This window comes from Odocoileus virginianus, chromosome 1 (assembly GCF_023699985.2).
Source record: "Odocoileus virginianus isolate 20LAN1187 ecotype Illinois chromosome 1, Ovbor_1.2, whole genome shotgun sequence".
Classification (NCBI taxonomy): Eukaryota; Metazoa; Chordata; class Mammalia; order Artiodactyla; family Cervidae; genus Odocoileus; species Odocoileus virginianus.
The window spans coordinates 73,875,869-73,898,417 of record NC_069674.1 but is presented as its reverse complement, the minus strand read 5'-3'; the positions used below and the strand labels follow the sequence as shown (position 1 = coordinate 73,898,417).

The window sequence follows — 22,549 nt, the reverse complement described above, 5'->3', positions numbered from 1 at the left end:
ACTTTGGCTTAAAGACAAATTACTTGAGAATTATCACTTAGAGAGGTGAGTAACCCACTAAAAAAGAAAATAAATGTTTAGCACTTTTAGACATCAGGAAGTTATTTTAGATTGAAGAAATAAAAAAAGCCTTTATAGAGTAGAATCGTGCTTCTCAAACTTCAAACTGCTTATGAATCATCTGAGGATCGGTCTTATTAATTGGCTTAGAAGGAGGGGATCAGGGATGTGGGCTGGGATTCTGCCTCACCTGGTGATGCTGCTGGTGCAGGGACCACTCTAAGTAGCAAGTATACAAGTAAACTTTGAGCTGGACCCTGCTGGTTGGGTTATGTTCTAGATGCAGAAATGGATCCTGGTAGAGAGAATGGTGCCACCAGTCATAAAGGTAGGAAAACTTGGAGACGAATGTGACATTGCAAAATCTTCAGTTCATGTTGTAAATAGTTTACACAAAAAAGAGCAGGAGGTAAACTTAGCAAGGTATATGTTGATATGGGACTGTGCTACATATTACGTTCCAGATTTCAGCAGCCTGTGAAACACATGTAGTTAGACCACTATCAGTAAGAAATGTCCATGATTCCTATGATCCCTCCTTTTGATTATAAATGGGTCTCTCAGTTATAATCATCTAGTCCCACCCAGCCACATGCCTTTCAGCTTAAGTCTTCTTCCCCAAATTTAAAGGCATGTGCACTGCCTCAGGGCTCACTGATGTCTGTAATGAAGTTTCTGTCTGTTTTATCTCTCAAATGCACTGCTTGCAAACCTAGCTGTGCTGGCTCCATGCTAAGAAGGGATACTTGCCTTTTTGTCTCTTATGGGAAAAGATTTTCACCTGAACTCCAAATTCTCTTAAAGAATTCTGAAAACTGATATTCGCTCTTCTGGTTGTCAGCGTATTTCTATCTATAGGTGCTCCATCCCAAGGGGTCCACTATCTTCTTTGCTCCTGTCAATTTGCCTCTCTTTGACTAAGAAATTTTAAAAGGCACAAACAAAATGAAACATAGAACACTTCTCTCTCTTTGGTCCAAAAACTGTCAAAGGCTATATGTTTATTAAATTATGCAAATACTTGTTTTCAGGAGTCCACTTGGTTCACATACAATCAAAACAAGAACTTCCATTCTCAGAAATAAAGGGATAAGCAAACAAATGAATGGGTAAATGGATGCACGTGTATTTTAATAGGAAGATGATGAAGGGATATAAAGGAGATGAATAACAAAAGTGAGAAGGACAGATGGAAGAGGCCTTGGGAAAGGGAGGAATAATTGACAAGGAGGGGCAGAGAAGGGAGATGGGTCTAAGAAGATTTCCAGGCTAGAAATCACCTTAGAAAGATCTGAAAAACGAAACCAGTGAAAAGCTAGGTATCCCTGCTATACCTACAAGCCCTGATCATCTGTGTTGCCCGATATCAGGCATCAAAATTATTTTTTCATTCTTTCTTTGTCTTACATTTTAATTAAAATATATCCTTATTAATTGTTCTGGGTTATTATATGGTTCTATTGTATGAGATGCTATAGAAATATTACAATAAAACTTTAAGGAAATTATTAAACAATATATTACAGAAATCCTTCTAAACAGATATCTTCTTTCTTTTCTAGAGGTGGCCTGGGATGCCCGCCATGACTATGTGGATGTGGCTACAGTTCATCGGCTACAGCAAGCGCAGATGACCAAGGAACCTAACAATTGTCTTGAAGTTCATCAGCACGTTTGCACGCAGGCCATGTTCCCCATGAGCTGCTTTCAGCCAGGGACTGAGTGTGGCAGAGAGAGTTTCATTTTTTCCTGGTTGACATGGCCGCTCTGATGGCTGAACTTGACTTGAAAATGCTGATGACCTTGCTGAGCGTTCCTCAGACGGTAGGGCAGTCCAGGATGCCGCCACCCAATCACCTCTCGCTCTCTCCATTCTGGGGGCCCACTTGCTTTGCAGCCTGATGGCTCTCCCAGCCTTATCGCCCTCCCAATTTCCCTTCCTACATGCATTTCCCCTAACGAAATCCTTGCCTTCCGCACTGCGGAAGACCCAGACTAAGCAAAGCCTACTCCATATTTTGTGAAACGTTCCCTTATTGATAGGCATTCAGCTTATTTTCAAATATTTTTGTTAACACAAAAAACATAGTAATAAATATCATCCACTTGTATCTCTATATCCTGGTGACTTTTTTCTTCTATTGAGTAAGTTCTGAGAATGGAACTGCTTAAAGTATATATATATATTTGAAATTTAAGCAAATGCAGTATAACTAATATAATGAATACAAATAAAACTTAGAAAAAAACCTTGGTTTTAATGAAGTACTTTTCTCATATAAGAAGAGACAATGTAGCAAAACTCCAGACTAATGAAATTAATCTCCTAATATGGTGTCTATAATCTACGTTATGGCTTAACAATAAAAACTCTGTAGTCTGTAAAATATCAATTAATAATTGATGTGTCTGTTAATTATCTTTAATATGGATTACTGCTTACCTTCTGATTGTAAGCACTTAAAGGGAAAATCAAGAAGAGATGTAACATGGAAATAAGTATAATGTTTATTTTATTCAGTAAGTTTTATAAGTTATTAATGTTCAAATGTGACATCCAGATGTTTGTGTCATCTTTATCCATATTTTACTCATTTTTCTGTTTTAAAATTTTCAAGGATTAGTAAAACTTGACAGTAGTTTCAAGTTTAAAATCCACTGGATTACATGGTACCTTAAAAATTATATAATATAAAAATTCATTGTGTTACATCTATCTCATCAGTATGCATTATCTGGAAATTTTCATTAACAATTGATCATATACATGAATTAGACAAATAGAAACCATGGTTATCTGGAACAAATATAATTTTCTATGATGTCTGTTGCAAACAGTACTGGTTAGCTAAATTCTTAGACTAAAAATGAATACTAGCATCACTGCCAACACCATTTGTGTTTAAATGGAATTCACATTTAAATTCCATTTGTTTTGTACATTTCCGAAGTAATTTTTCTATTTTTTATCAAAAAAGAATATCACACCATTTTTTTTTTCCTCTAACAGGCAAAGATAGTGTAATACAAGATCAGGATGTCATTTGATAACACTTAAAAACAACTACATGCATGTGTATGTATGGCTGAGTCCCTTTGTTGTCCATCTGAAACTATCACACCACAAGCTATATCATAATTAAAATAAAAAGTTAAAAAAAAACATAATATTTATGAGTTCCAGAAATAAAGAACAGGATTCATTTTAATACAATGTTTTGAGGCATGTTTTCAAGGGAATGTTGTGAAGAAACGTGATCATAAAATTTTATTTTTCTATAAAACCCTAAAATAACATGTTCAAAAACCTTTTAAAGTAATATATACTGCTTTGCAATCAGAGACAAAGATTAGTTTTTAGAAAACCACTACAGACCAATGGTCTTTTACACTAGCATTTCTATAAGTACTTCATATATTCTGCTAAAACATTAAAACACCATTTAATATATACACTTACACTATATCAAGTCAAAATTAAAATCTAATATATAATTCTACAGAGGAAGAAGAAAAAGATTTTAAATGTTCTTTTAAAGCTTGCTAATCTGGTGAGTTAATTAAGGGCACTTTAAGACACAAACTTTTACATTTTCTTAACCATTTACATGGTTAAGAACTGAGATGTATTTCACACTTACATTAAAAAATGTTTGAGAGGAATAATTCACACCCACACCATCTTATGTGTAACTAGATATGAAATTAACCACTAGCTATTTGAACTTTTTCTGGTTACAATGGACAATAGAAATAAGAGGGAAAAGTGAATATCCAATAGATTTGACACTGGAAGATTATTTCTATTTAAGCAAAACCACTCAAAGCAGAGAGCAGGAAATCATTAACATCTTTTCATTTTACTTTGGACAGTATGTATCCTTCCATCTTAAGTATTTTATTGGAAGTTCAAAATAATTATTTTAAGAGATACCATCTAGGACTTTCCTGGCGGTTCAATGGTCAACAATCTACTGCCAATATAGGGGACACAGGTTTGATCCCTGGTGTGGGAAGATTTCACATGCTGTGGGGCAACTAAACCTATGTGCCTCAACTGCTGAGCCAGTGCGCTAGAGTCCCCGAGTCACAGCTACTGGAACCTGCTCACCCAGAGCCCATGCTCTGCGACAAGAGAAGTCATTACAATGAGAAGCCCGCAGACTGCAACCAGAGAAAGCCCACGCACAGCAACGAAGATCCAGCACAGCCAAAATAATAACAAACAAATAAACAAAAAGATATCATCTAGACAGATTATCTTAAGTCCATGAAATGTACTTAGATCTTCCATTCATTTCATTTTTTCTTTCATTAAAGGAAAACTGGCAAACATAGCTATACACTATTTCAGAAATGGTCAGTCAAGAGCTTTCCCACCCCAAATAAACTTAGTAAACACTATATAAAATCATAGTGCACATACAATGTATATATATGCTAGACAAATATAGAAATATCTATATGCTAGATACAGAAATACACACACACACACATACTCACACACCACTCACTGTGCCAGCTGTCTTCTCTGTGCAAATCCATACCTACTCTTCAGCCTTATTTGTTCTGCTCTGTTGGGGCTGAATGAATAAGCTGCATCAATAGGTTGCCTTGTCCTCTGGCTTCTGGTTAGTTTCAGCTGATGGCTTTTGAGGATTTCTAGTGGGCCCGATCCTTTCAGCCATAATCTAGTGGGAGAAAATTCACAGTACCTAATAGAAAAAATAAAGGTGAAAAAATATGCATTGGGACAATACTTTCTAGTAATTGTTCACAATGCTTCAATTAGTCTCCTTCTAATAACTGTGGTATCGATCTACCTAGGCATTTTATTTTGATGTTACATGTTCTCAAATGCTTCTCAAGACCTCCAGAATTAGATTCCTATTATTACTAGCCAAGAAGCTGTTGGATCAATGCCAATGTATGCTGTTGTTCTTTAGCCACTAAGGCACTTATATCTTTTTATATCTTGGAAAAATTCAAGAGTTTTTAATTTCCCTATATATTCCCAAGAAGATGTCCACTTAATAGGGTCTTACTGCTTCATAAAATCTCACTAATCCCAAGGATAAATGATTTTTTATCAAACTTTAACATGATTTCTGATAGATGTTAAGTTTTTAAGGTACATTAAGATTTCAACTTTTTTAAAAAGCAGGAACAGTTATTTGAATATGTTAAACACAATTGGAATGGCCAACTTTAATAAAAACAATTAACAAATTAACAATTTCAATACTCAACCCCCCAAAACATTTGTATAAACTATGTAACTGTGAGAAACACTGTCACATATGCAAGAGCAGAAATCAAGATTTAGTACAATTTATCCTCAGTAATGAAATTAAAAGACACTTACTCCTTGGAAGGAAAGTTATGACCAACCTAGACAGCATATTAAAAAGCAGAGACATTACTATGCCAACAAAGGTCTGTCTGGTCAAGGCTATGGTTTTTCTAGTGGTCATGTATGGATGTGAGAGTTGGATTATAAAGAAAGCTGAGCACCGAAAAATTGATGCTTTTGAACTATAGTGTTGGAGAAGACTCTTGAGAGTCTCTTGGACTGCAAGGAGATGCAACCAGTCCATCCTAAAGGAGATCAGTCCTGGGTGTTCACTGGAGGGACTGATGCTGAAACTGAAACTCCAGTACTTTGGCCATCTCATGCAAAGACTTGACTCACTGGAAAAGACCCTGATGCTGGGAGGGATTGACAGCAGGAGGAGAAGGGGACGACAGAGGATGAGATAGCTAGATGGCATCACCAACTCGATGGGCGTGGGTTTGGGTAGACTCTGGGAGTTGGTGATGGACAGGGAGGCCTGGCGTGCTGTGATTCATGGGGTCACAAAGAGTTGGACACGACTGAGCAACTGAACTGAACTGAACTGATCCTCAGTAATCCAGGGTGTGGAAAGGGCAGGTAACTCAGCAGAAGGAGCCATAAATGTGCATGTGAATGAATGATCAGGTTTGCAGTGACATATATAGTGTATAATATACCCAAGTTCAAATGTGAAATGTATAGTGGAAGTGGCAGGAAATGAAGTGGTGATGAGGAGTTATTTTTTAAAGCTTTTTTTTTAAGCACTTGTTATATTCTGCCTCTGGGCATTCTGCCATACTACTCTCATTTATTCCAGAGGGCTAGTCACTACATGGGAAGTGTAAAATGTGTGCTTGTAAAACATACACCTTATCAAAAAGTACACCTCCTCATTGAATAAACTGATCAAACAATACCATAATCTTTCATAATTTTTTCTACTGTAAAGTTTTCTTGGAAGTTTCAAATTATTTTAGGGGTAAGTTTTCTAGATATTCTACACTTAGTTTTTCCAGCTGTATTGAGGTATAGCTGACAAATGAAACTGTAAGATATTTAAAGAATACAATTTCAGGATTTAATATACATACATACATACTGTGGAAAGATCCCCATAGAAGGAGTTAACAAGTCTATCACCTTCTTTGTGTGTATGTATGTGAGAAGATTTAAATTCTACTCTCTTAAAAAATTTTAATCACACAGTAATGCAGTGTAGCTATCATATAGTCACCATGCTATATATTAGGTCCTCAGACTTTACTCATAACTGAAAGTTTGTACTTTTTTTCACCAAGCTCTCCTTATTTCCCTCATCCCTAACCCCTGTCAACCACTCCTCTACTCTGTTTCTGAGTTCAACATTATTTTTTAAAAAAGATTCCACATATAGGTGACATCATTTTCTTTCCATCTGGCTTATTTTATGTGCTGTAATGCCCTCCAGGTTCATCCCATTGCTGCAAATGACAGGGCTTCTTCCTTTTGCCAGACTGAATAATATTCTATTGTTGGTAATATATATATATGCATGTATATATATAAAATGTCTATATATATATATGTATATATAATGGCTTCCCTGGCAGTTCAGGTTATGTACACACCATATTTTCTTGATTCACCCATGTGTTGATGAACATTAGGTTGTTTCTGTACCTTGGCTACCATGAATAATGTTGTGATGAACATGGCAGTACAGATTAGACACACCTCATTTCATCCAGAAAACAAATTCAATGACTATTCAGATTACTGTCAACCGTTAACCTCAAAGTCACTTATACAGTGAAGTGACTACAGAAGAGACTTATTCTAAAATAAGCTTAAAACAATAAAAATAATCATTGAAAAGTATGTATATATTCTTATATTTCTTTTTAATTTTTTTTTGGTTTCACATTATTCTAAAAGCAAAGATTTTAACTGTGGTCCATGTTCAGTGTTTTGAAATTAAGGCATCTCTCAACGAGCAGCAAACATCAATGGTAACTTTCCCACTGCTGGAAATACTTACTCCTTCCAATGGTATCTGTGTAAGGGAGTGCCCTTATCCCTCCCTGTTGCAGTAATGCCTATTCATTTTGTAAGGCTCAGTTTCAGTGTATTATCCTCTAGGAAAATTGCAGGGACCAATTAGGTGGGATTAGGTGGTTCTATTTGTGATCCTTAATGTCCTATACATTTAAAGATCAGTTGTGACCTCATATTCACACCTCCACCTACCATGTTATTTAATGATTTTTTACATGCTTATTTTCTCACTAGGGGGCTTCCCTGGTGGCTCAGATGGTAAAGAACCTGCCTGCAACACAGGAGAACTGGGTTCAATCCCTGGATCAGGAATATTTCCTGGAGAAGGGAATGGCTACCCACTCCAGTATTCTTGCCTGGAGAAGTCCAAGGACAGAGGCGCCTGGTGGGCTACAGTCCATGGTGTCGCAAAGAGTCGGACACAACTGAGCAACTAACACTTACTTTCTCACTAGAATGTGAACTCGTTAAAAAAGGACAGAACTGAATTTTATTTTTATTCATATTTCCAGTGCTTAGCATGATGTTGGTTACTTAGTAAGTAATCGATAATATATATTTCATAAATGAATGGAAAAAAAAAAGAATGAATTTCACTTTTCCATATCAAGACAAAGCCTTAAACAGTTGTCCAGTTGAGCCTAAAATCTCAGCAGAATAACTGACACTGAAAGTTGTCAGAGAACAATTCTAGCCTCATTCCAACAGTTAAATCTTTCTGGAAACCATCAGTTCTGGAAGCAGTCCTCAGGAGTTGCTGGTCCCAAATACAATCTAGTTTTGACCCTCTTTTAGCAATTTTCATTTATCTTACTTTTTAAATACAGTTTTTTGGTTTACTTTAAAAGGTACCTTGTTAACAAAACAATCCTTGATTAATTAATGATTACTAATTCTCATCTGATGTGAGGAACTGCGACCATGACACTAGGGAAATTTCACAATTAAGTGTCTGATTTCAGGTATCACGCCACTAAATCATGTCCCACCTATGAAGTATAATGGACTCATGGCTTCTCTAACCCAAAGAACGTTCTGAGCAAAGTATTACAGAATATAATAGCTTACTACTTGAACTTCTTTTTCATGTCTTAAGTACAGCTGGGCATAAGTGAAATAATGTAGCTAGCATCATTTCTCCAGCTTTGCCTTTTCTTTCCGACTTACTTTCAACTTTCTCATCCCCTGCACTTGTTTCTGACGACCCCCCGGTCATGGTCAGGGATCCCCTGCGGAGCTGTCCTCATGCAGACTTGACCCTAAGGTGGCCTCTCGGTGCCCATTCATACTCCACCATCACTGGGACTCAGCGTGCTTCACCTCCTATGACCCGAGTCCATCACTGCCAGGCTTTCTGACTCTGTTAGGGGAATGTTAGCGGGACTGTTCTGAGAAGGGAATTCCTTTTTTGGAGGAAGATTAAGAAGACATTTAAGGATTTATACTGTTGCAGTTGTTTTTCCAGTTCTATGGAAACCTACGTCATCATAACTGCTCTGAAAAGCAACAAGCCCTGTCAAGTCTAATTCTTGTCTCTTAAGTGTCTTCTCCCTTGCACCCGAACATGGCTGAAGAAACACACTCATGCAAAGCAGTCTCACTTTAAATCTTTCATTGAAATCTTTAAGTTGGCCCTCATTGCTGCCTGCAGTGCATTTTCTATTGCCTCAATTCATTCACTCTCCCACATTCCTCTTTCCTACCTTCTCATCTCTCTTCATTGTTTAAACATCACTTTCTCAACTGACTAGTCTTTTGTTTCATTGAGAAATGTGAAGCAATCAGGAGAGAAATCCCTTAAGCTCTCATACAACACTTATCCACCTACCAGCATTTGTAACAAAATCCTCCTTTTCTTCCTATTACTAATTCAACTGTATCATCCCTTCTTCCCTTCTACTCATTCATTCACATCAGCATACAAATATGTTATTATTCCTCAAATTAAAAAAGCAAACAGAGGGAATTCCTTCGTGGTCTAGTGGCTAAGACTCATTATGCTCCCAATGCCGGGAGCCCAGGTTTGATCCCTGGTCAGGGAACTAGATACCAAATGCCACAAATAAAGATCCCATGTGCCACAATTTAGGCCTGGCACAGACAAAGAAATAAAAAAGTAAACAAATATTTTTTTTAAAAACCCAAACAGATTAAAAAAATGCTTTCTATCTCCCCATCCCCCTCCTACCAGTTACAAATCCATTCCTCTGCTCCTTTTTTTTTTTTTTTTTTTAGAGGTTAGCTTATCTACATGTGCTGGAGTAGGAAATGGCAACCCACCCTAGTATTCTTGCCTGGAAAATTCCATGGATAGAGGAGCCTGGCGGGCTACAGTCCAAGGAGTCACAAAGCATCGGACATGACTGATCAATTAAGCATATATGCTAACTACACTTTCTTTCTATTTATTCTATATTAAAATTCACACTAATTGCACTTTCAAATTCAACCTTCCTCGAAACTTCTCCATATTACTAAATCCAATGGTTATTTTTAGCCTTCATCTTATTTATCAGCAGAAGCTGACCAATCATTCACTCCCTCCTTATTGAAATACATTTAAAATGTACCTTCCTAGACAACATGTCCTTCCGGTTTCTTTCCTTCCTCACTGGCTGTCTTTTTAAGTGTTATTTTCTGGCTCCTTCTCTTATTTATGAACATCTGGATATTTGATGATCTTATCCAGGTTTATGGCTTTGAATAGCATTTAAATTTGATGAGTACCAAATTTATATATTCCACTATAGCACCTTCCCCAGAGTTACAGATTCCTACATCTAATTTTTTACCGGACATTCTTACTTGGATATTCACCAGACATCTTAAATTTAGCATGTCCCAAACTGAACTCCTCATTTTCTCCAAACATGATTCTTCCAAGATCTTTGCCATTTCAGCTTATGGGAACTTCAATTTCTTAGACCAAAAACCTTGGAGTCATACTTAATTTTTCTGGTTTCTTCTACCATATATTCAACTAGTAAACCCTCTTGGTTTACCTTCAAAACATATCCACAGAATGACCACTTTACTGCCTAGCATCTTGGTCCAAATAAAATGGTTTCTCACCTAGATTATTGAAATAGCCTTCTAACTGGCCTTCCAGCTACCACCTTTATCCAAAATTTGTCTCAAAGCAGTGACCAGAGTGATACTCTTAAAGCAGGGTCAGATTATTTCTCTCTTCTGCTCAAAACTCCAGGCTTCACATCTCACAAGAGTAAAAGCAAAATCCTTATGATATTTTAAGAGGCCTGTGTGATCTTTCTCCCTTAATGTTCTGTCTTTGTCTCATACTTTTTCCCTACTGCTCACTTTGTTCCAACTATTCTAGATTTCTAGGCTGTGCTCAAATACACCTGTTACATACCTATCTCAGGGAATCTGCACGTGTTAATTTCCATTTCTAGGAATGCTGTTCTTCCATATAACAAGACTCACTCCTCTCACTCTCTTAAAATCTTCACTCAAGATTTTAAAGATCATTTTAGTGAGGATTCCTGATCATCCTTTTAAAAATCACAATGCTCAGGACTTCCCTTGGCCCAATGGCTAAGACTCTTTGCTTTCAATGCAGGAGGCTTAGGTTTGATCCCTGGTTGGAGAACTTGATTCCACATGCCACCACTAAAGGACCCACATGCTGCAACTAAAATCGAAGATCCCACGTGCCACAACTAAGACCTGATGTGGCCAAATAATAAAATAAAAATAAAAATAAAACACACAATGCTCTCTTTTTGCTGGTAATCCTTTTACCCTGCTTTATTTTCATTTACTTTATTATTGTATCTTTCCATGCACGAGAAAGTAATCATCACAAGAGTAAGCCCTTTTTTTTTTTTTCTGATCTGTTGTTCACTGCTCTATACCAAGAATCTAGACAACTGTCTAACATATACTGTTTATTAGTATCTATTGAATGAATAAATGCATAGAGGTTAATGAATAAAATATTTACACTTATGTAGCTTTTAGTCACATTTTTGACAAGTTACATTCTTTATATATATATATTTTAAGCTTTTCAGTTACTTTAGGCTTTATTTCTCAAAATATACAAATTAGCTGAATATTACTTTTACTATTCAGTATACTTTCATAAGATCACTCTGTCTGTGTTTCCTATGAATGTTAGATCATGATGCCCTATTATTTAATTAGATGTCACAAACTATGTCATTAACTAGCCCTTCTCTCAACTCTCACATTAAGTGAGGCAACATCAGAAAAGCAGGAATAAAATTATTTCCATGACAAAGCTCAGTAGATTATGGAATCACTTTTAATAAAATACTGGGAAAGTTTGCACATAGTAAAGGGGTAAAAGTTTTATATCCTACAAGTAACATTAAAGTAAATGCATTTGGGAAGACTTATTTCAGGCATTTTCAATGGACACTTTTATGAGGTGCTGTTGATCAACATTTCTAAAGTATCACATTGAGCAGTTTCATTTCCTATCACATTTCTTTTTTTAAAAGTAGTAAATAGCTATGATAATTCTTATTTCATCATGCCTGTCACATGTAACAAGGGATAATCCATCTTGCTTTCATTATTGAGTACGGGTACTGAATATTGAAAGACTAGCTATAACAACTCTGTCAAAGTCTTCCTCCTACCAGGGCAGTAATTTGTCTATGAGTAACAGCTGGATGTAAAAGAAACACATAATTTAACATCAGCTTCAACCAAGAACCTGCTTTTTTTTTTTTTTAATGTAACTATGGTGTTTCCCAAAATGTGTTTTGCATTCCCATAATTGCAAGTAAAATGACTTTTTAGGTAATGCATGGACAGACACTATTAATTAGCATCTTTATTGCAATGTCTGTAAGAAAATGTTAAGTAAAAACAGTATTCAGGAAATACAAAGGTGCTAACTTATATGAATGAAGTTTGGAAAATCCTTGTTTTCTGGTATTCGATTAGATCACCAACTAATACCTAAATATTATCTGGTTACAGAATGTTGACGCTTCCCAGGTGGTGCTGGTGGTAAAGAACCTGCCTGCCAAAGGAGACATAAGAAATGTGGATTCAATCCCTGAGTCGGGAAGACCCCCTGGAGGAGGGCATGGCAAGCCGCTCCAGTATTCTTGTCTAGAAACTCCAAGGACAGAGCAGCATGGCGGCTACAGTCCATGAGTTTGCAGTCAGACACAACTGAAGCGACTTAGCACATAGCAGGTAGCACAGAATGGTGACATAATTTTTATAAAAAGGGGCTTCCACCTGATATCCACTCTCCAAAGAGAACACGTATGAAAGTATTTGGCTCCTCATTAACAATTAAATAAGCAATAATGAGCAAGATAAGCATTGGACAGTAGTGCAATTTAAGACACACCATGTTGTCTCAGTTTTACTATTCCAACCCATTATCTGGCTCCTGCAAAATAAAACTTGGATATTTCTAACAGAATACCCAAGTTTTCTAAGTAACACTTAAAAAGAAGTAGTTGTCATTTTTCTCTCCTTTAAAAGTTAAATATGTACTCTGAACATACTCTGAACATTTTTCAATATTTGTGTGTGTACACATACACAAAAATAAACAGGAAAAAAATCTATTTCTCAAAACTCAGCATCTGTATGTACAAAGTTTAGTCACATCCACACTTTAGAACAGGACAAAAATATCCTTCTTCTGCTTAATATTTTTCCTTTAATCTTTCTTATGTAAACTCTAAGTAGAGTTTAATAATCAGATTCCTTGTTTGGATATTTTGTAACCATATTCTATAAATTCTGAGATTAGCACATCTTTGTTTTATTTACTTTCACACTAAAAATTGCCCTGTTTCTTCTATCCTATGCTTAAAATGTTTAACATGATGGAATAGGAAGAAAACAAGTGATTACTAGCTTAAGTTTAGTACTTGCTTCTCACCTTCTACTAATTATGTAATTTGTAACAAATTATATTATCTCTCAGAAAATTATTTTTCTCACATGTAAATTAAGAAAAAATACTTTCTTCTCGGTTTGTTTAGATATTATGTGAAATGACATCAAAGAATTTCATAAACTGAAGTGCCATACAAATGTTATTTTATGAATAAATGTATTTTGATAAATTTTAAAAAATGTATTTAATTTAGTTCAGATAGAATTTTATGCTTTTCTTTCTTCCATTTTAAGAGTGTTTATGTACAGTTGTTGGAAAAATTTTTTTTTCTTAAAATGTCTAGTCAAATATGTGTACTAATTATAAAGACTTGCTGGCCCTTTATTTCTGGTTGAAAACATTCAAAACCTTTCCAAAGAACAATGGGTCTCTAGTTTTATCTGTGTTGGGTTAATAGTTATCAGAATGAATTAAATTAGCTAATCTTATAGGGCTAAAATCAATCTTTATGATTTTGGACTCCTTAATTACATTAAGAAATTTCATTTCTTTTATTTGCTTGTAAATATATGCGATTCTAGAGTCAGTGACATTTAGGGCATACATCTGTCACACTCCTTGATTGTGATCTTTAGGACACAACTTTGTGAGCACTTTAAAATTGTTGGAAGAACATACAGAAGGAGACCTTTAAGATCTTAGAGTTGGCAGAGATTTAACAAAAATAAAGATGAAAAATCACAAAAGTCCAGGTCTGAATAAATTAGAAAAAATATTGCTGTTGTTGAATCACTAAGTTGTGTCCAACTCTTCTGTGACCGGGTGAACTGTAGTCCACCAGGTTCCGTTAAGGGATTTCCCAGGCAAGAATACTACAGTGGGGTGCCATTTCCTTCTCCAGGGGATCTTGCAGACCCCAGGATCGAACCCACGTCTCCTGCATTGCAGGCAGATTCTTTACCATTGAACCACCAAGGAAGCCCAGAAATAGTATGTTGAAAGTTAAGATGTCCTAGGAAAAGTATTCATGGAATACATAGCAAAGATATGAAACTATATTAAGAAAATCTACAAATCAGTATTTAAAAGATACATTTAAATATTAGCAAATGATTTGAACATAAAATTAATCAAAAAATAAACTCAAAAGTTCAGTGATTTATGAAGTGTTGCCCAATCTGAGAAACATAAAAACATGATGAAATAAAATTCTCAATCCATCAGATTCCTAAAAACTAAAACTTCAGATTAAAAAGGTTGGATGAGAATATAGAAATATTAATTTTTTGGAAGGGACTTTGAGATATTAATTAGTACAGGTAATTTGGAAAGAAATTTAGCAGTAAGCTATTAAAATAGTGCGTAATTTATGACCCAACCATTCTCTTTTAGGTATGTACTTTACATAAAGTTTTTCATCTATGTAAAGAAAAATGCAACTACTAGACAATTCACTCAAGAACTGTTTATAAATCAAAGAACTTCAAAATAATTTTCATTTACTTTGGAAAATAAAAGGATATAGAAGCTATCATATAATTAATAATAAATGGAAAATGTAGACAATATTCTATCTTTTACATGCCTGCATCTTAAGAACACACTGATTGGAAAAAGTGATTGTAAAATTATTTATGTACTTTTAAAAATGCATAAATTCACAAAATGCTAATTTAAAGGGCAAGTATAGTATTGGAAGGACAAATCAAATATAGGATAGTGAGTGTCTATGGGCTGAGGAAAGAGTAGGGAAAAGGGATAAATAAGACATAAAATAATAAGGCTGAATTAGATGATTACATGTCACTAGCAAATTATTCATATCAATCTGACTTTAAGATTCCATGTACAGAAAAGAAAAAAGATAAATTTAATTCAATGGGATTATATATGTAAAACACAGTACTTACTATATCACGGACACTCAATTTTAATTTGTTTCATTACTTTCTTATAAAGTTTAGTCACATTCAATTCTAACTTGATTTTCCAGTTTCTTAAAAATTACTATTTTCTCTCCTAACAGAATATCCCAGTTTTACTGAGCCTGTAAAATAAAATATGTGCAAAATATAGTAAATTTAGAAATCAGATTGCTCATAAGAAAATATTATTTTTCATATCTGAATGATAAATATGTGAAGATGAATAGCATTGATATTGACAGCTCCCTGAAATTAATAAATAAATCTGAAATTTATTTCCTGCATTAATCAAAGTTCTTTGTGCTTAGAGAAAATTTCCCTCAAGCTGCCTCAGAAGGTAAAGATTGAGTATCTGTCTCTAAGAGGATGGGAGTCAGGCAAACATTTTTTGTCCATGGACCAGTGTGAGGACTTTCCCACTGCACTGAAGATCTTTTTGAATTGATAATCATAGCTTGCCTACTTCTACACGCCTAAGCTTTCACAGCTAGGACCCTCCATCCTGGGTGAGTCTGTGAACTGCTAAGGGATGGCTGTTTGTAAGCAAATTGGGTCAGTGGAGGGGAGAAAATACTTCCTTACATACCTTCTGAGTTACTATTCAATTATTTTCCCTTCTAGGATCTATAAAGAACCTCAATCTATGCCAGAAACTGCACAGAGACAATTTCCCACAGAGTACAAGCAGATACTTAAAAACTATTATAAGAGAGAAGAAAATGTCAATGCCTTAGTAATGATCTTATTGTGCATTTCATACTTTCAGACCCTCATACAAAATGAATTGTGTCCCAATAATTTCACAAATGTAGAATTACAGAATTTTATCTATTAGATAATTTAGTCAAATCTTTATATTAAGGTGCCCAAGTTAATTGTTGAAGATTACATAGCATATCTCTAACATTTCTGATCCAAAGAAGAGTACTATTTGATTTTTGTCTTAGAACTACAAAAAGTAGAAGTATAGGGCTTCCCAGGCGGCGCAGTGGAGAAAGCATCTGCTTGCCAACGCATGCAATGGAAGAGATGCAGGTTCGATCCCTGGGTCGGGAAGATCCCCTGAAGAAGGAAATGGCAACCCACTCCAGTATCCTGGCCTGGAAAATTCATGGTCCAAAGAGTCGGGCAGGCTGCAGTCTATGGGATCGCAAATCAGACATGACAGAGCACAGCAACAACAAAGGTGGCTCAGTGGGAAGGAATCCGCCTGCGTGAAGGAGATGCAAGAGAGGGGGGGGGACTGGAGATGGGGGCTTGATTCCTGGGCCAGGAAGATCCCCTGGAGTAAGTATGGCAACCCACTCCAGTATTTTTTCCTGGAAAATTCCATGGGCACAGGAGCCTGATGGGCTGCAGGCCACGGGGCTCCAAAGAGTGGGACACGACTGAGCGACTGAGCACACACAGAGATAAAGACGATACCGACCCCACCCCACACACAAGGCTCATGGATCTGCTCCTCTTCACGCTACCAAATACTTTCATTAGCTCAGGATGAACTGTCACCATCTCCAAAATACAGACAGTTCAAGACATGACATAAAAAGTTTAAATATTGTATATTTAGCAATAAACTGGTTTCTTTCAGGTTTCCAGTCAAACATTCCTGGCAGGGACTTCTTTGAAGGGAAGGATTGAGTCACATTAATCTTTCTCTCTTCAAAATCTAATATGGTGCCAGGCTCCTTTTAGAAATTCTATAAATGTCAGATGAGAAGGAGAAAAAAAGGCAGGAAAGAAGGAAAGATGGGTTTGGTCCCCCTCTTTCTAATACTTCTGAGACTACTCCTGCTATTCCTTCAGCCACATCATACACACATGCTTGCTACCTCCTTACAGGTCTCACTCCACAGAGAAAGACCTGGTCTATACTTAGCTCTTTCTTATTAAAACACTTTCTCAAACAAGGACCCGTCTTTGGATATTCAGTAATTGCAACATACAGCCAAATTTTGAGTCATTGCCTAAAATTATTCAAATGAGATGCACATTTTTTCCTTTATTAAGCAGGCATCACCCTGGATTATTCATATTGCAAGCACTAGATGATTTGAACATTGTCTTTATTATATATTAATTGATATAATTACTATATACTTTTACTTATTTATTATACATCTAGTTGCCAGGCATAGAGTTAGATTTGGGGGTTAAATAGGTGAAAAGAAAATAAGACTTGATTAAACAGAACACAATACTTATTTTAGGGGACATCCTGCTTAGCCAGAGATGCATATAAATATCCATATATGGAAGTTATTATTGTTCAGAGAAAAATATCCTTTTACCACAGACCTTAGTGCTATGCAGGCCAGCTGTCCTGGAAACTATTTCCCTCTGGTCATAAAAGAGGCTACATAAAAATATTCATGTCACTACTAATTTAAAAATTTATTGACTGCCTCATGTTTCAGGCACTGTGCTTGGCACTTGGAGATCATTAATGAATGAAATGCATTAATTTATGCCTTTAAAAGTCTGCCTATAACCCAGGGAGAATCTGATATATATAAAAGATTATTTTCAGTGTGGAAACAAGAAAATCTGATAAATTTTTATTCACTGGAAAAAAAAAAATCACCTGGCATTATTTACTTAAATAAAATGCAAGCTTAGCAACAATTCCTGGGAAAAAGGTGTAGTTCTGAGTGGCTTAACCTTTTGGTAAGGAGTGCTAAATTTTAATGTCATTCCTTTTTCACAATTTTGTTTCTAATTATTCCCAAGAATGTCTTAGTGCTGCAAAACAGAACTAATTTATATTTAATGATTTGATATTTGCTTTCATTTTTAGATTAAAAATCTACAATATTCTAATATTGGTAAAATATCTCTCTATATTTTCATGTAGCTATGACATTTGGTGTGAAACAGTTAAACAGAGATAGCCCTCAGTATGGCAGTGGTGGAGGATGGGGTTGGAGCACCTAATGGTTCCACCTGGAAATTCTTATTGCAACAATGTTTGCCCAGGGCTAAGCAGAGGAATCAATTTAGCCTGGACCCTACTTAGTATGTGTAACCTTCCTTTCTTTAATCTTCCATATTTACTCCAGGGGCAGGGAGTGGTAGAACACAGAAAAGAACAGGAAGAAGACTGAGGTATGTGGCACAACACTTGGATATGAAAGAGACTATCCTAAAGCTATTAGGTAAATTTTAGCAGACAGTAGATCAGATGACGATAGCTCCTAACCAAGAATGCACCCAGTCAGAACTCTGGGTAGAGGGAATGAGATGAAAGTGAAAGTGAAAGTCACTCAGTCATGTCCAACTCTTTGTGACCCCATGGACTATATAGTCCATGGAATTCTCCAGGCCAGAATACTGGAGTGGGTAGCCTTTCCCTTCTCCAGGGGATCTTCCCAACCTAGGTATCGAACCCAGGTCTCCCACACTGCAGGTGGATTCTTTACCAGCTGAGCTATCAGGGAAGCCCAAGAACACTGGAGTGGGTAGCCTATCCCTTCTCCCGTGAGTCTTCCCAACCCAGGAATCGAACTGGGGTCTCCTGCATCACAGGTAGATTCTTTACCAACTGAGCTATCAGGGAAGCCCTATAAGAACAAATGGCGAAACCAAAAAATAATCAGCAGAACCTGAGAAAAATTGAAATTAGATTAAGACTGAGACTGACAATATTTCTAAATGTTTCTAAACATTAATTATGGCCAAGAAACTGTAAGTTTTTATTCCAATTTCATGCACCAATTTAAAGGGAAGGATAGTATTTTTACTTTGATTTTTATTTGTAGAGCAGAGCATTCTACATTCCACAGTCCACGAAGTGCACAAACAACTGATCCAAGATAACTGATAATGGGCCTGTAAGATTCTCTCTCTCACTTTTTGTCCTAATGATGGAAATGATATTTGTTATCAGCTTGAAAGAGATGATGGACTATTTTTTAGTTTAAGATAAACAAACAATGAGAATGCATTATTCCTTTAGTCATCACATTCCTTGAATATTACATGGAATTTCAACTTCCCTTTGCTATCCTAGTTCTTATACATTTTTTATTGAGACATCAAAAGCTGCACCTCATTAACTAAATAGTTCTTCTTTTGTATTCAAAATGATTCAGGGCCACAGCCAAGGATGTATTTCAAGTTGACTGCTGCACAAAATGTATACAAAGCTGGACCATAGTTTCTCAGAAACATATTTAAGCCAAGAAATGTACAACATTTCAAGATAAAGAGATGGGCAAATAGATTTCAGGCAAAAATATACAAAGTAAGAAACCACTAACAAGATAATATAAAACATAAAATTTAAGGTGACAAAAGAGAAAGAGTTATAACAAGAACAATTTATGATAAAGGTGTATGAAAAAATCTTACTGTACCAGAAACAGAATAGTCAAATATGTAGTGTAATTATTGTACATGAATGAAAAATAGCACAAAAAGCAGTTATTATGGGTGGTTTTAAATACACCTCTATCAACATTAGACAGATCTAGTAGATCAAAACAAGTACAGAATAGATAGGGCTTTTGTTTCTAGTAACATGGCAACCTAATATTACCTAAAATTCCAATAGAAAGTATTTAAATGCTGGACAAATTGTGAAACATTCTTGTAAGCGATATGAGCTTGAAATAAAGGTAAATCCCTAGGGACCAAAAACAAAGAAAAGACTGATTAAAAAAATTAGAAAGTATCTCTTGCTCTGGAGGTACTCGCATTGATAAAGAAGAGGCTTTTGTTTTGATGACCATGGAGAGCCAGGAAACAAAGCATTAAATTTAGGACAGATTCGTGTTTGTACTGAAAACCCTGGATAAAGCTGGAACCCACGAAGACCTACATGATGAAAAGCTGGATTAAGAAAATGTGCCCAGGAACTTCTCTGGTTGTCCGGTAGCTAAGACTTCACACTCTGAATGCAGGAGGCACTGATTCAATCCCTGGTCAGGGAATTGGATCTCGCACGCCACAACTAAGTCACACTTCAAAAGACCCCACATGTCACAGCCAAGACCTGGCACATCAAATAAATACGTACTTAAAAAAGAAAATGTGCTCGCCTAAAAGATAACTTGTTTGCCTAACCCAAGCCATACGTGTAAATTCCTCCTCTGAGAGTTTGTATTCACCATCCTGTCATCACAAAGATTAAGATTAAAATTTACACTCATCACACTTGGCTGAGGCACCACCAGCCTAACAATTAACATAAGGCGGGTAACACATTTGGAATACAGTTGGCAGGAAAACATGCTCCAGGAGATGGTGAAGGACAGGGAAGCCTGGTGGGTGGCAGTCCATGGAGTTGCAAAAAGTCAGACATGACTGAACAACAAAGCCTCAAGGTGTAGCCAAAACAAGGAAAGAAACAGGTGAAGAGGAAAAGGTGTGCTCAAACACTGAATAACAGAAATTACTCAGAATGCAGCAGAAAGAGAAAAAGGAAAAAGTATAAAAGGGTTTAGAAGATAAGGAAGGATGAGAGGGTCCAAAATATATGCATTTGTAATCCTAGAAGAGGAAAGTAGAATAAGAGAAAGGAATATCTGAAGAGATTAGGTTTGAGAATTTGCCAGAATTAATAAAAGAATCCTTAGATTCAAATCACATAAGTAAAATGCTATGCCAATATAGCTACGGAATCTATGAACAAGAAAAGAGAGAAATAATATCTTAAAACCAACTAGAGATAAAGACAGATATCACTTTACTCTTGTCATTATTGACAGTTAGATTCTTTCCTGCCTCCTGAGAAATCTGTATACAGGTCAAGAAGCAACAGTTAGAACTGGACATGGAACAACAGACTGGTTCCAAATTGGGAAAGGAGTATGTCAAGGCTGTATTTTGTCACCCTACTTATTTAACTTATATGCAGAGTACATCATGAGAAATGCCAGGCTGAATGAAGCACAAGCTGGAAGCAAGATTGCTGGGAGAAATATCAATAACCTCAGATATGCAGATGACACCACACTTATGGCAGAAAGTGAAGAGGAACTAAAGAACCTCTTGATGAAAGTGAAAGAGGAGAGTTGAAAAAGCTGGCTTAAAACTCAGCATTCAAAAAATGAAGATCATGGCAACCAGTCACATCACTTCATGGGGGAACAAAGGAAACACTGGCTGACTTTATTTTTCTGGGCTCCAAAATCACTGCAGATGGTGACTGCAGCCATGAAATTAAAAGACGTTTACTCCTCGGAAGAAAAGCTATGACCAACCTAAACAGCACATTAAAAAGCAGAGACATTTCTTTACCAACAAAAGTCTGTGGAGTCAAAGCTATGGTTTTTCCAGTAGTCATGTATGGATAACTGAATGCCAAAGAATTGATGCTTTTGATCTGTGGTGCTGGAGAAGACTCAAGAGCCCCTTGGACAGCAAGGAGATCCAACCAGTCAACCCTCAAGGAAATCAGTCCTGAACATTCATTGGAAGGACTGATGCTGAAGCTGAAACTTCAATACTTTGGCCACCTGATGTGAAGAACTGACTCATTGGAAAAGACCCCGATGCTGGGAAAGATTGAAGGCAGGAGAAGAAGGGGACGACAGAGGATGAGATGGTTGGATGGCATCACTGACTTGATGGACATGAGTTTGAGCAAGCTCAGAGAGTTGATTATGGACAGGGAAGCCTGGTGTACTGCAGTCCATAGAGTCACAAAGAGTCGGACACAACTGCGACTGAACTGACAGTGTCTATGAACACCTATGTAGTTCATATATCACCTCTGCTGCTGGAAAAGAAGAAGTTCCAGGGAACCTCTGCTCATTAGTTTTACATCAATCAACCAATACATAATCTTTTTTATGTGTGTTTCTATTGAACAATACTATTGAATGATTTAATATCCATATTTTTTTTACAAATTATTAATTGCATATTCTTTGAATGTTTTATAACCAGGTACTTTGAAGGTTATTTGTGTGCTATAGGTACATTTGCCAAGGTCCTTATAAAAGAAGCTAGTCTCAGTGGGTACTACAAAACCTTTAGAGGAAAATATAGGCAGAACACTCACTGACATAAATCACAGCAATACCTTTTTTTGATCCATCTCCCAGAGTAATGGAAATAAAAACAAAAATAAACAAGTGGGACCTAATTGACCTCAAAAGCTTCTCAAAACAAAGGAAACCACAAACAAAACGAAAAGACAACCTACAGAACGGGATAAAATATTCACAAATGATGTGACCAATGAGGGATTAGTCTCCAAAATTCACAAACAGCTCATGTGGCTCAATATCCAAAAAACAACCAATCAAAAAATGGGTGGAAGACCTAAATAGACAGTTTCTCATAGAAGACATACAGATGGCCAAGAGGCGCAAGAAAAGATGGTCAACATTG

General features: G+C 36.2%; 1 long non-coding RNA gene across 1 annotated transcript in view; it reads right to left on the bottom strand.

The window, feature by feature from the left end:
* Window positions 1-3,696: 3,696 nt before the first annotated feature.
* LOC139036985 (uncharacterized) overlaps window positions 3,697-22,549 on the bottom strand; it is a 45,336-nt gene continuing 26,483 nt past the window's right edge. Inside the window, exon 3 of the long non-coding RNA XR_011489774.1 lies at window positions 3,697-4,775. This is a non-coding gene — a long non-coding RNA (uncharacterized lncRNA). The remainder of the gene's footprint in view (window positions 4,776-22,549) is intronic.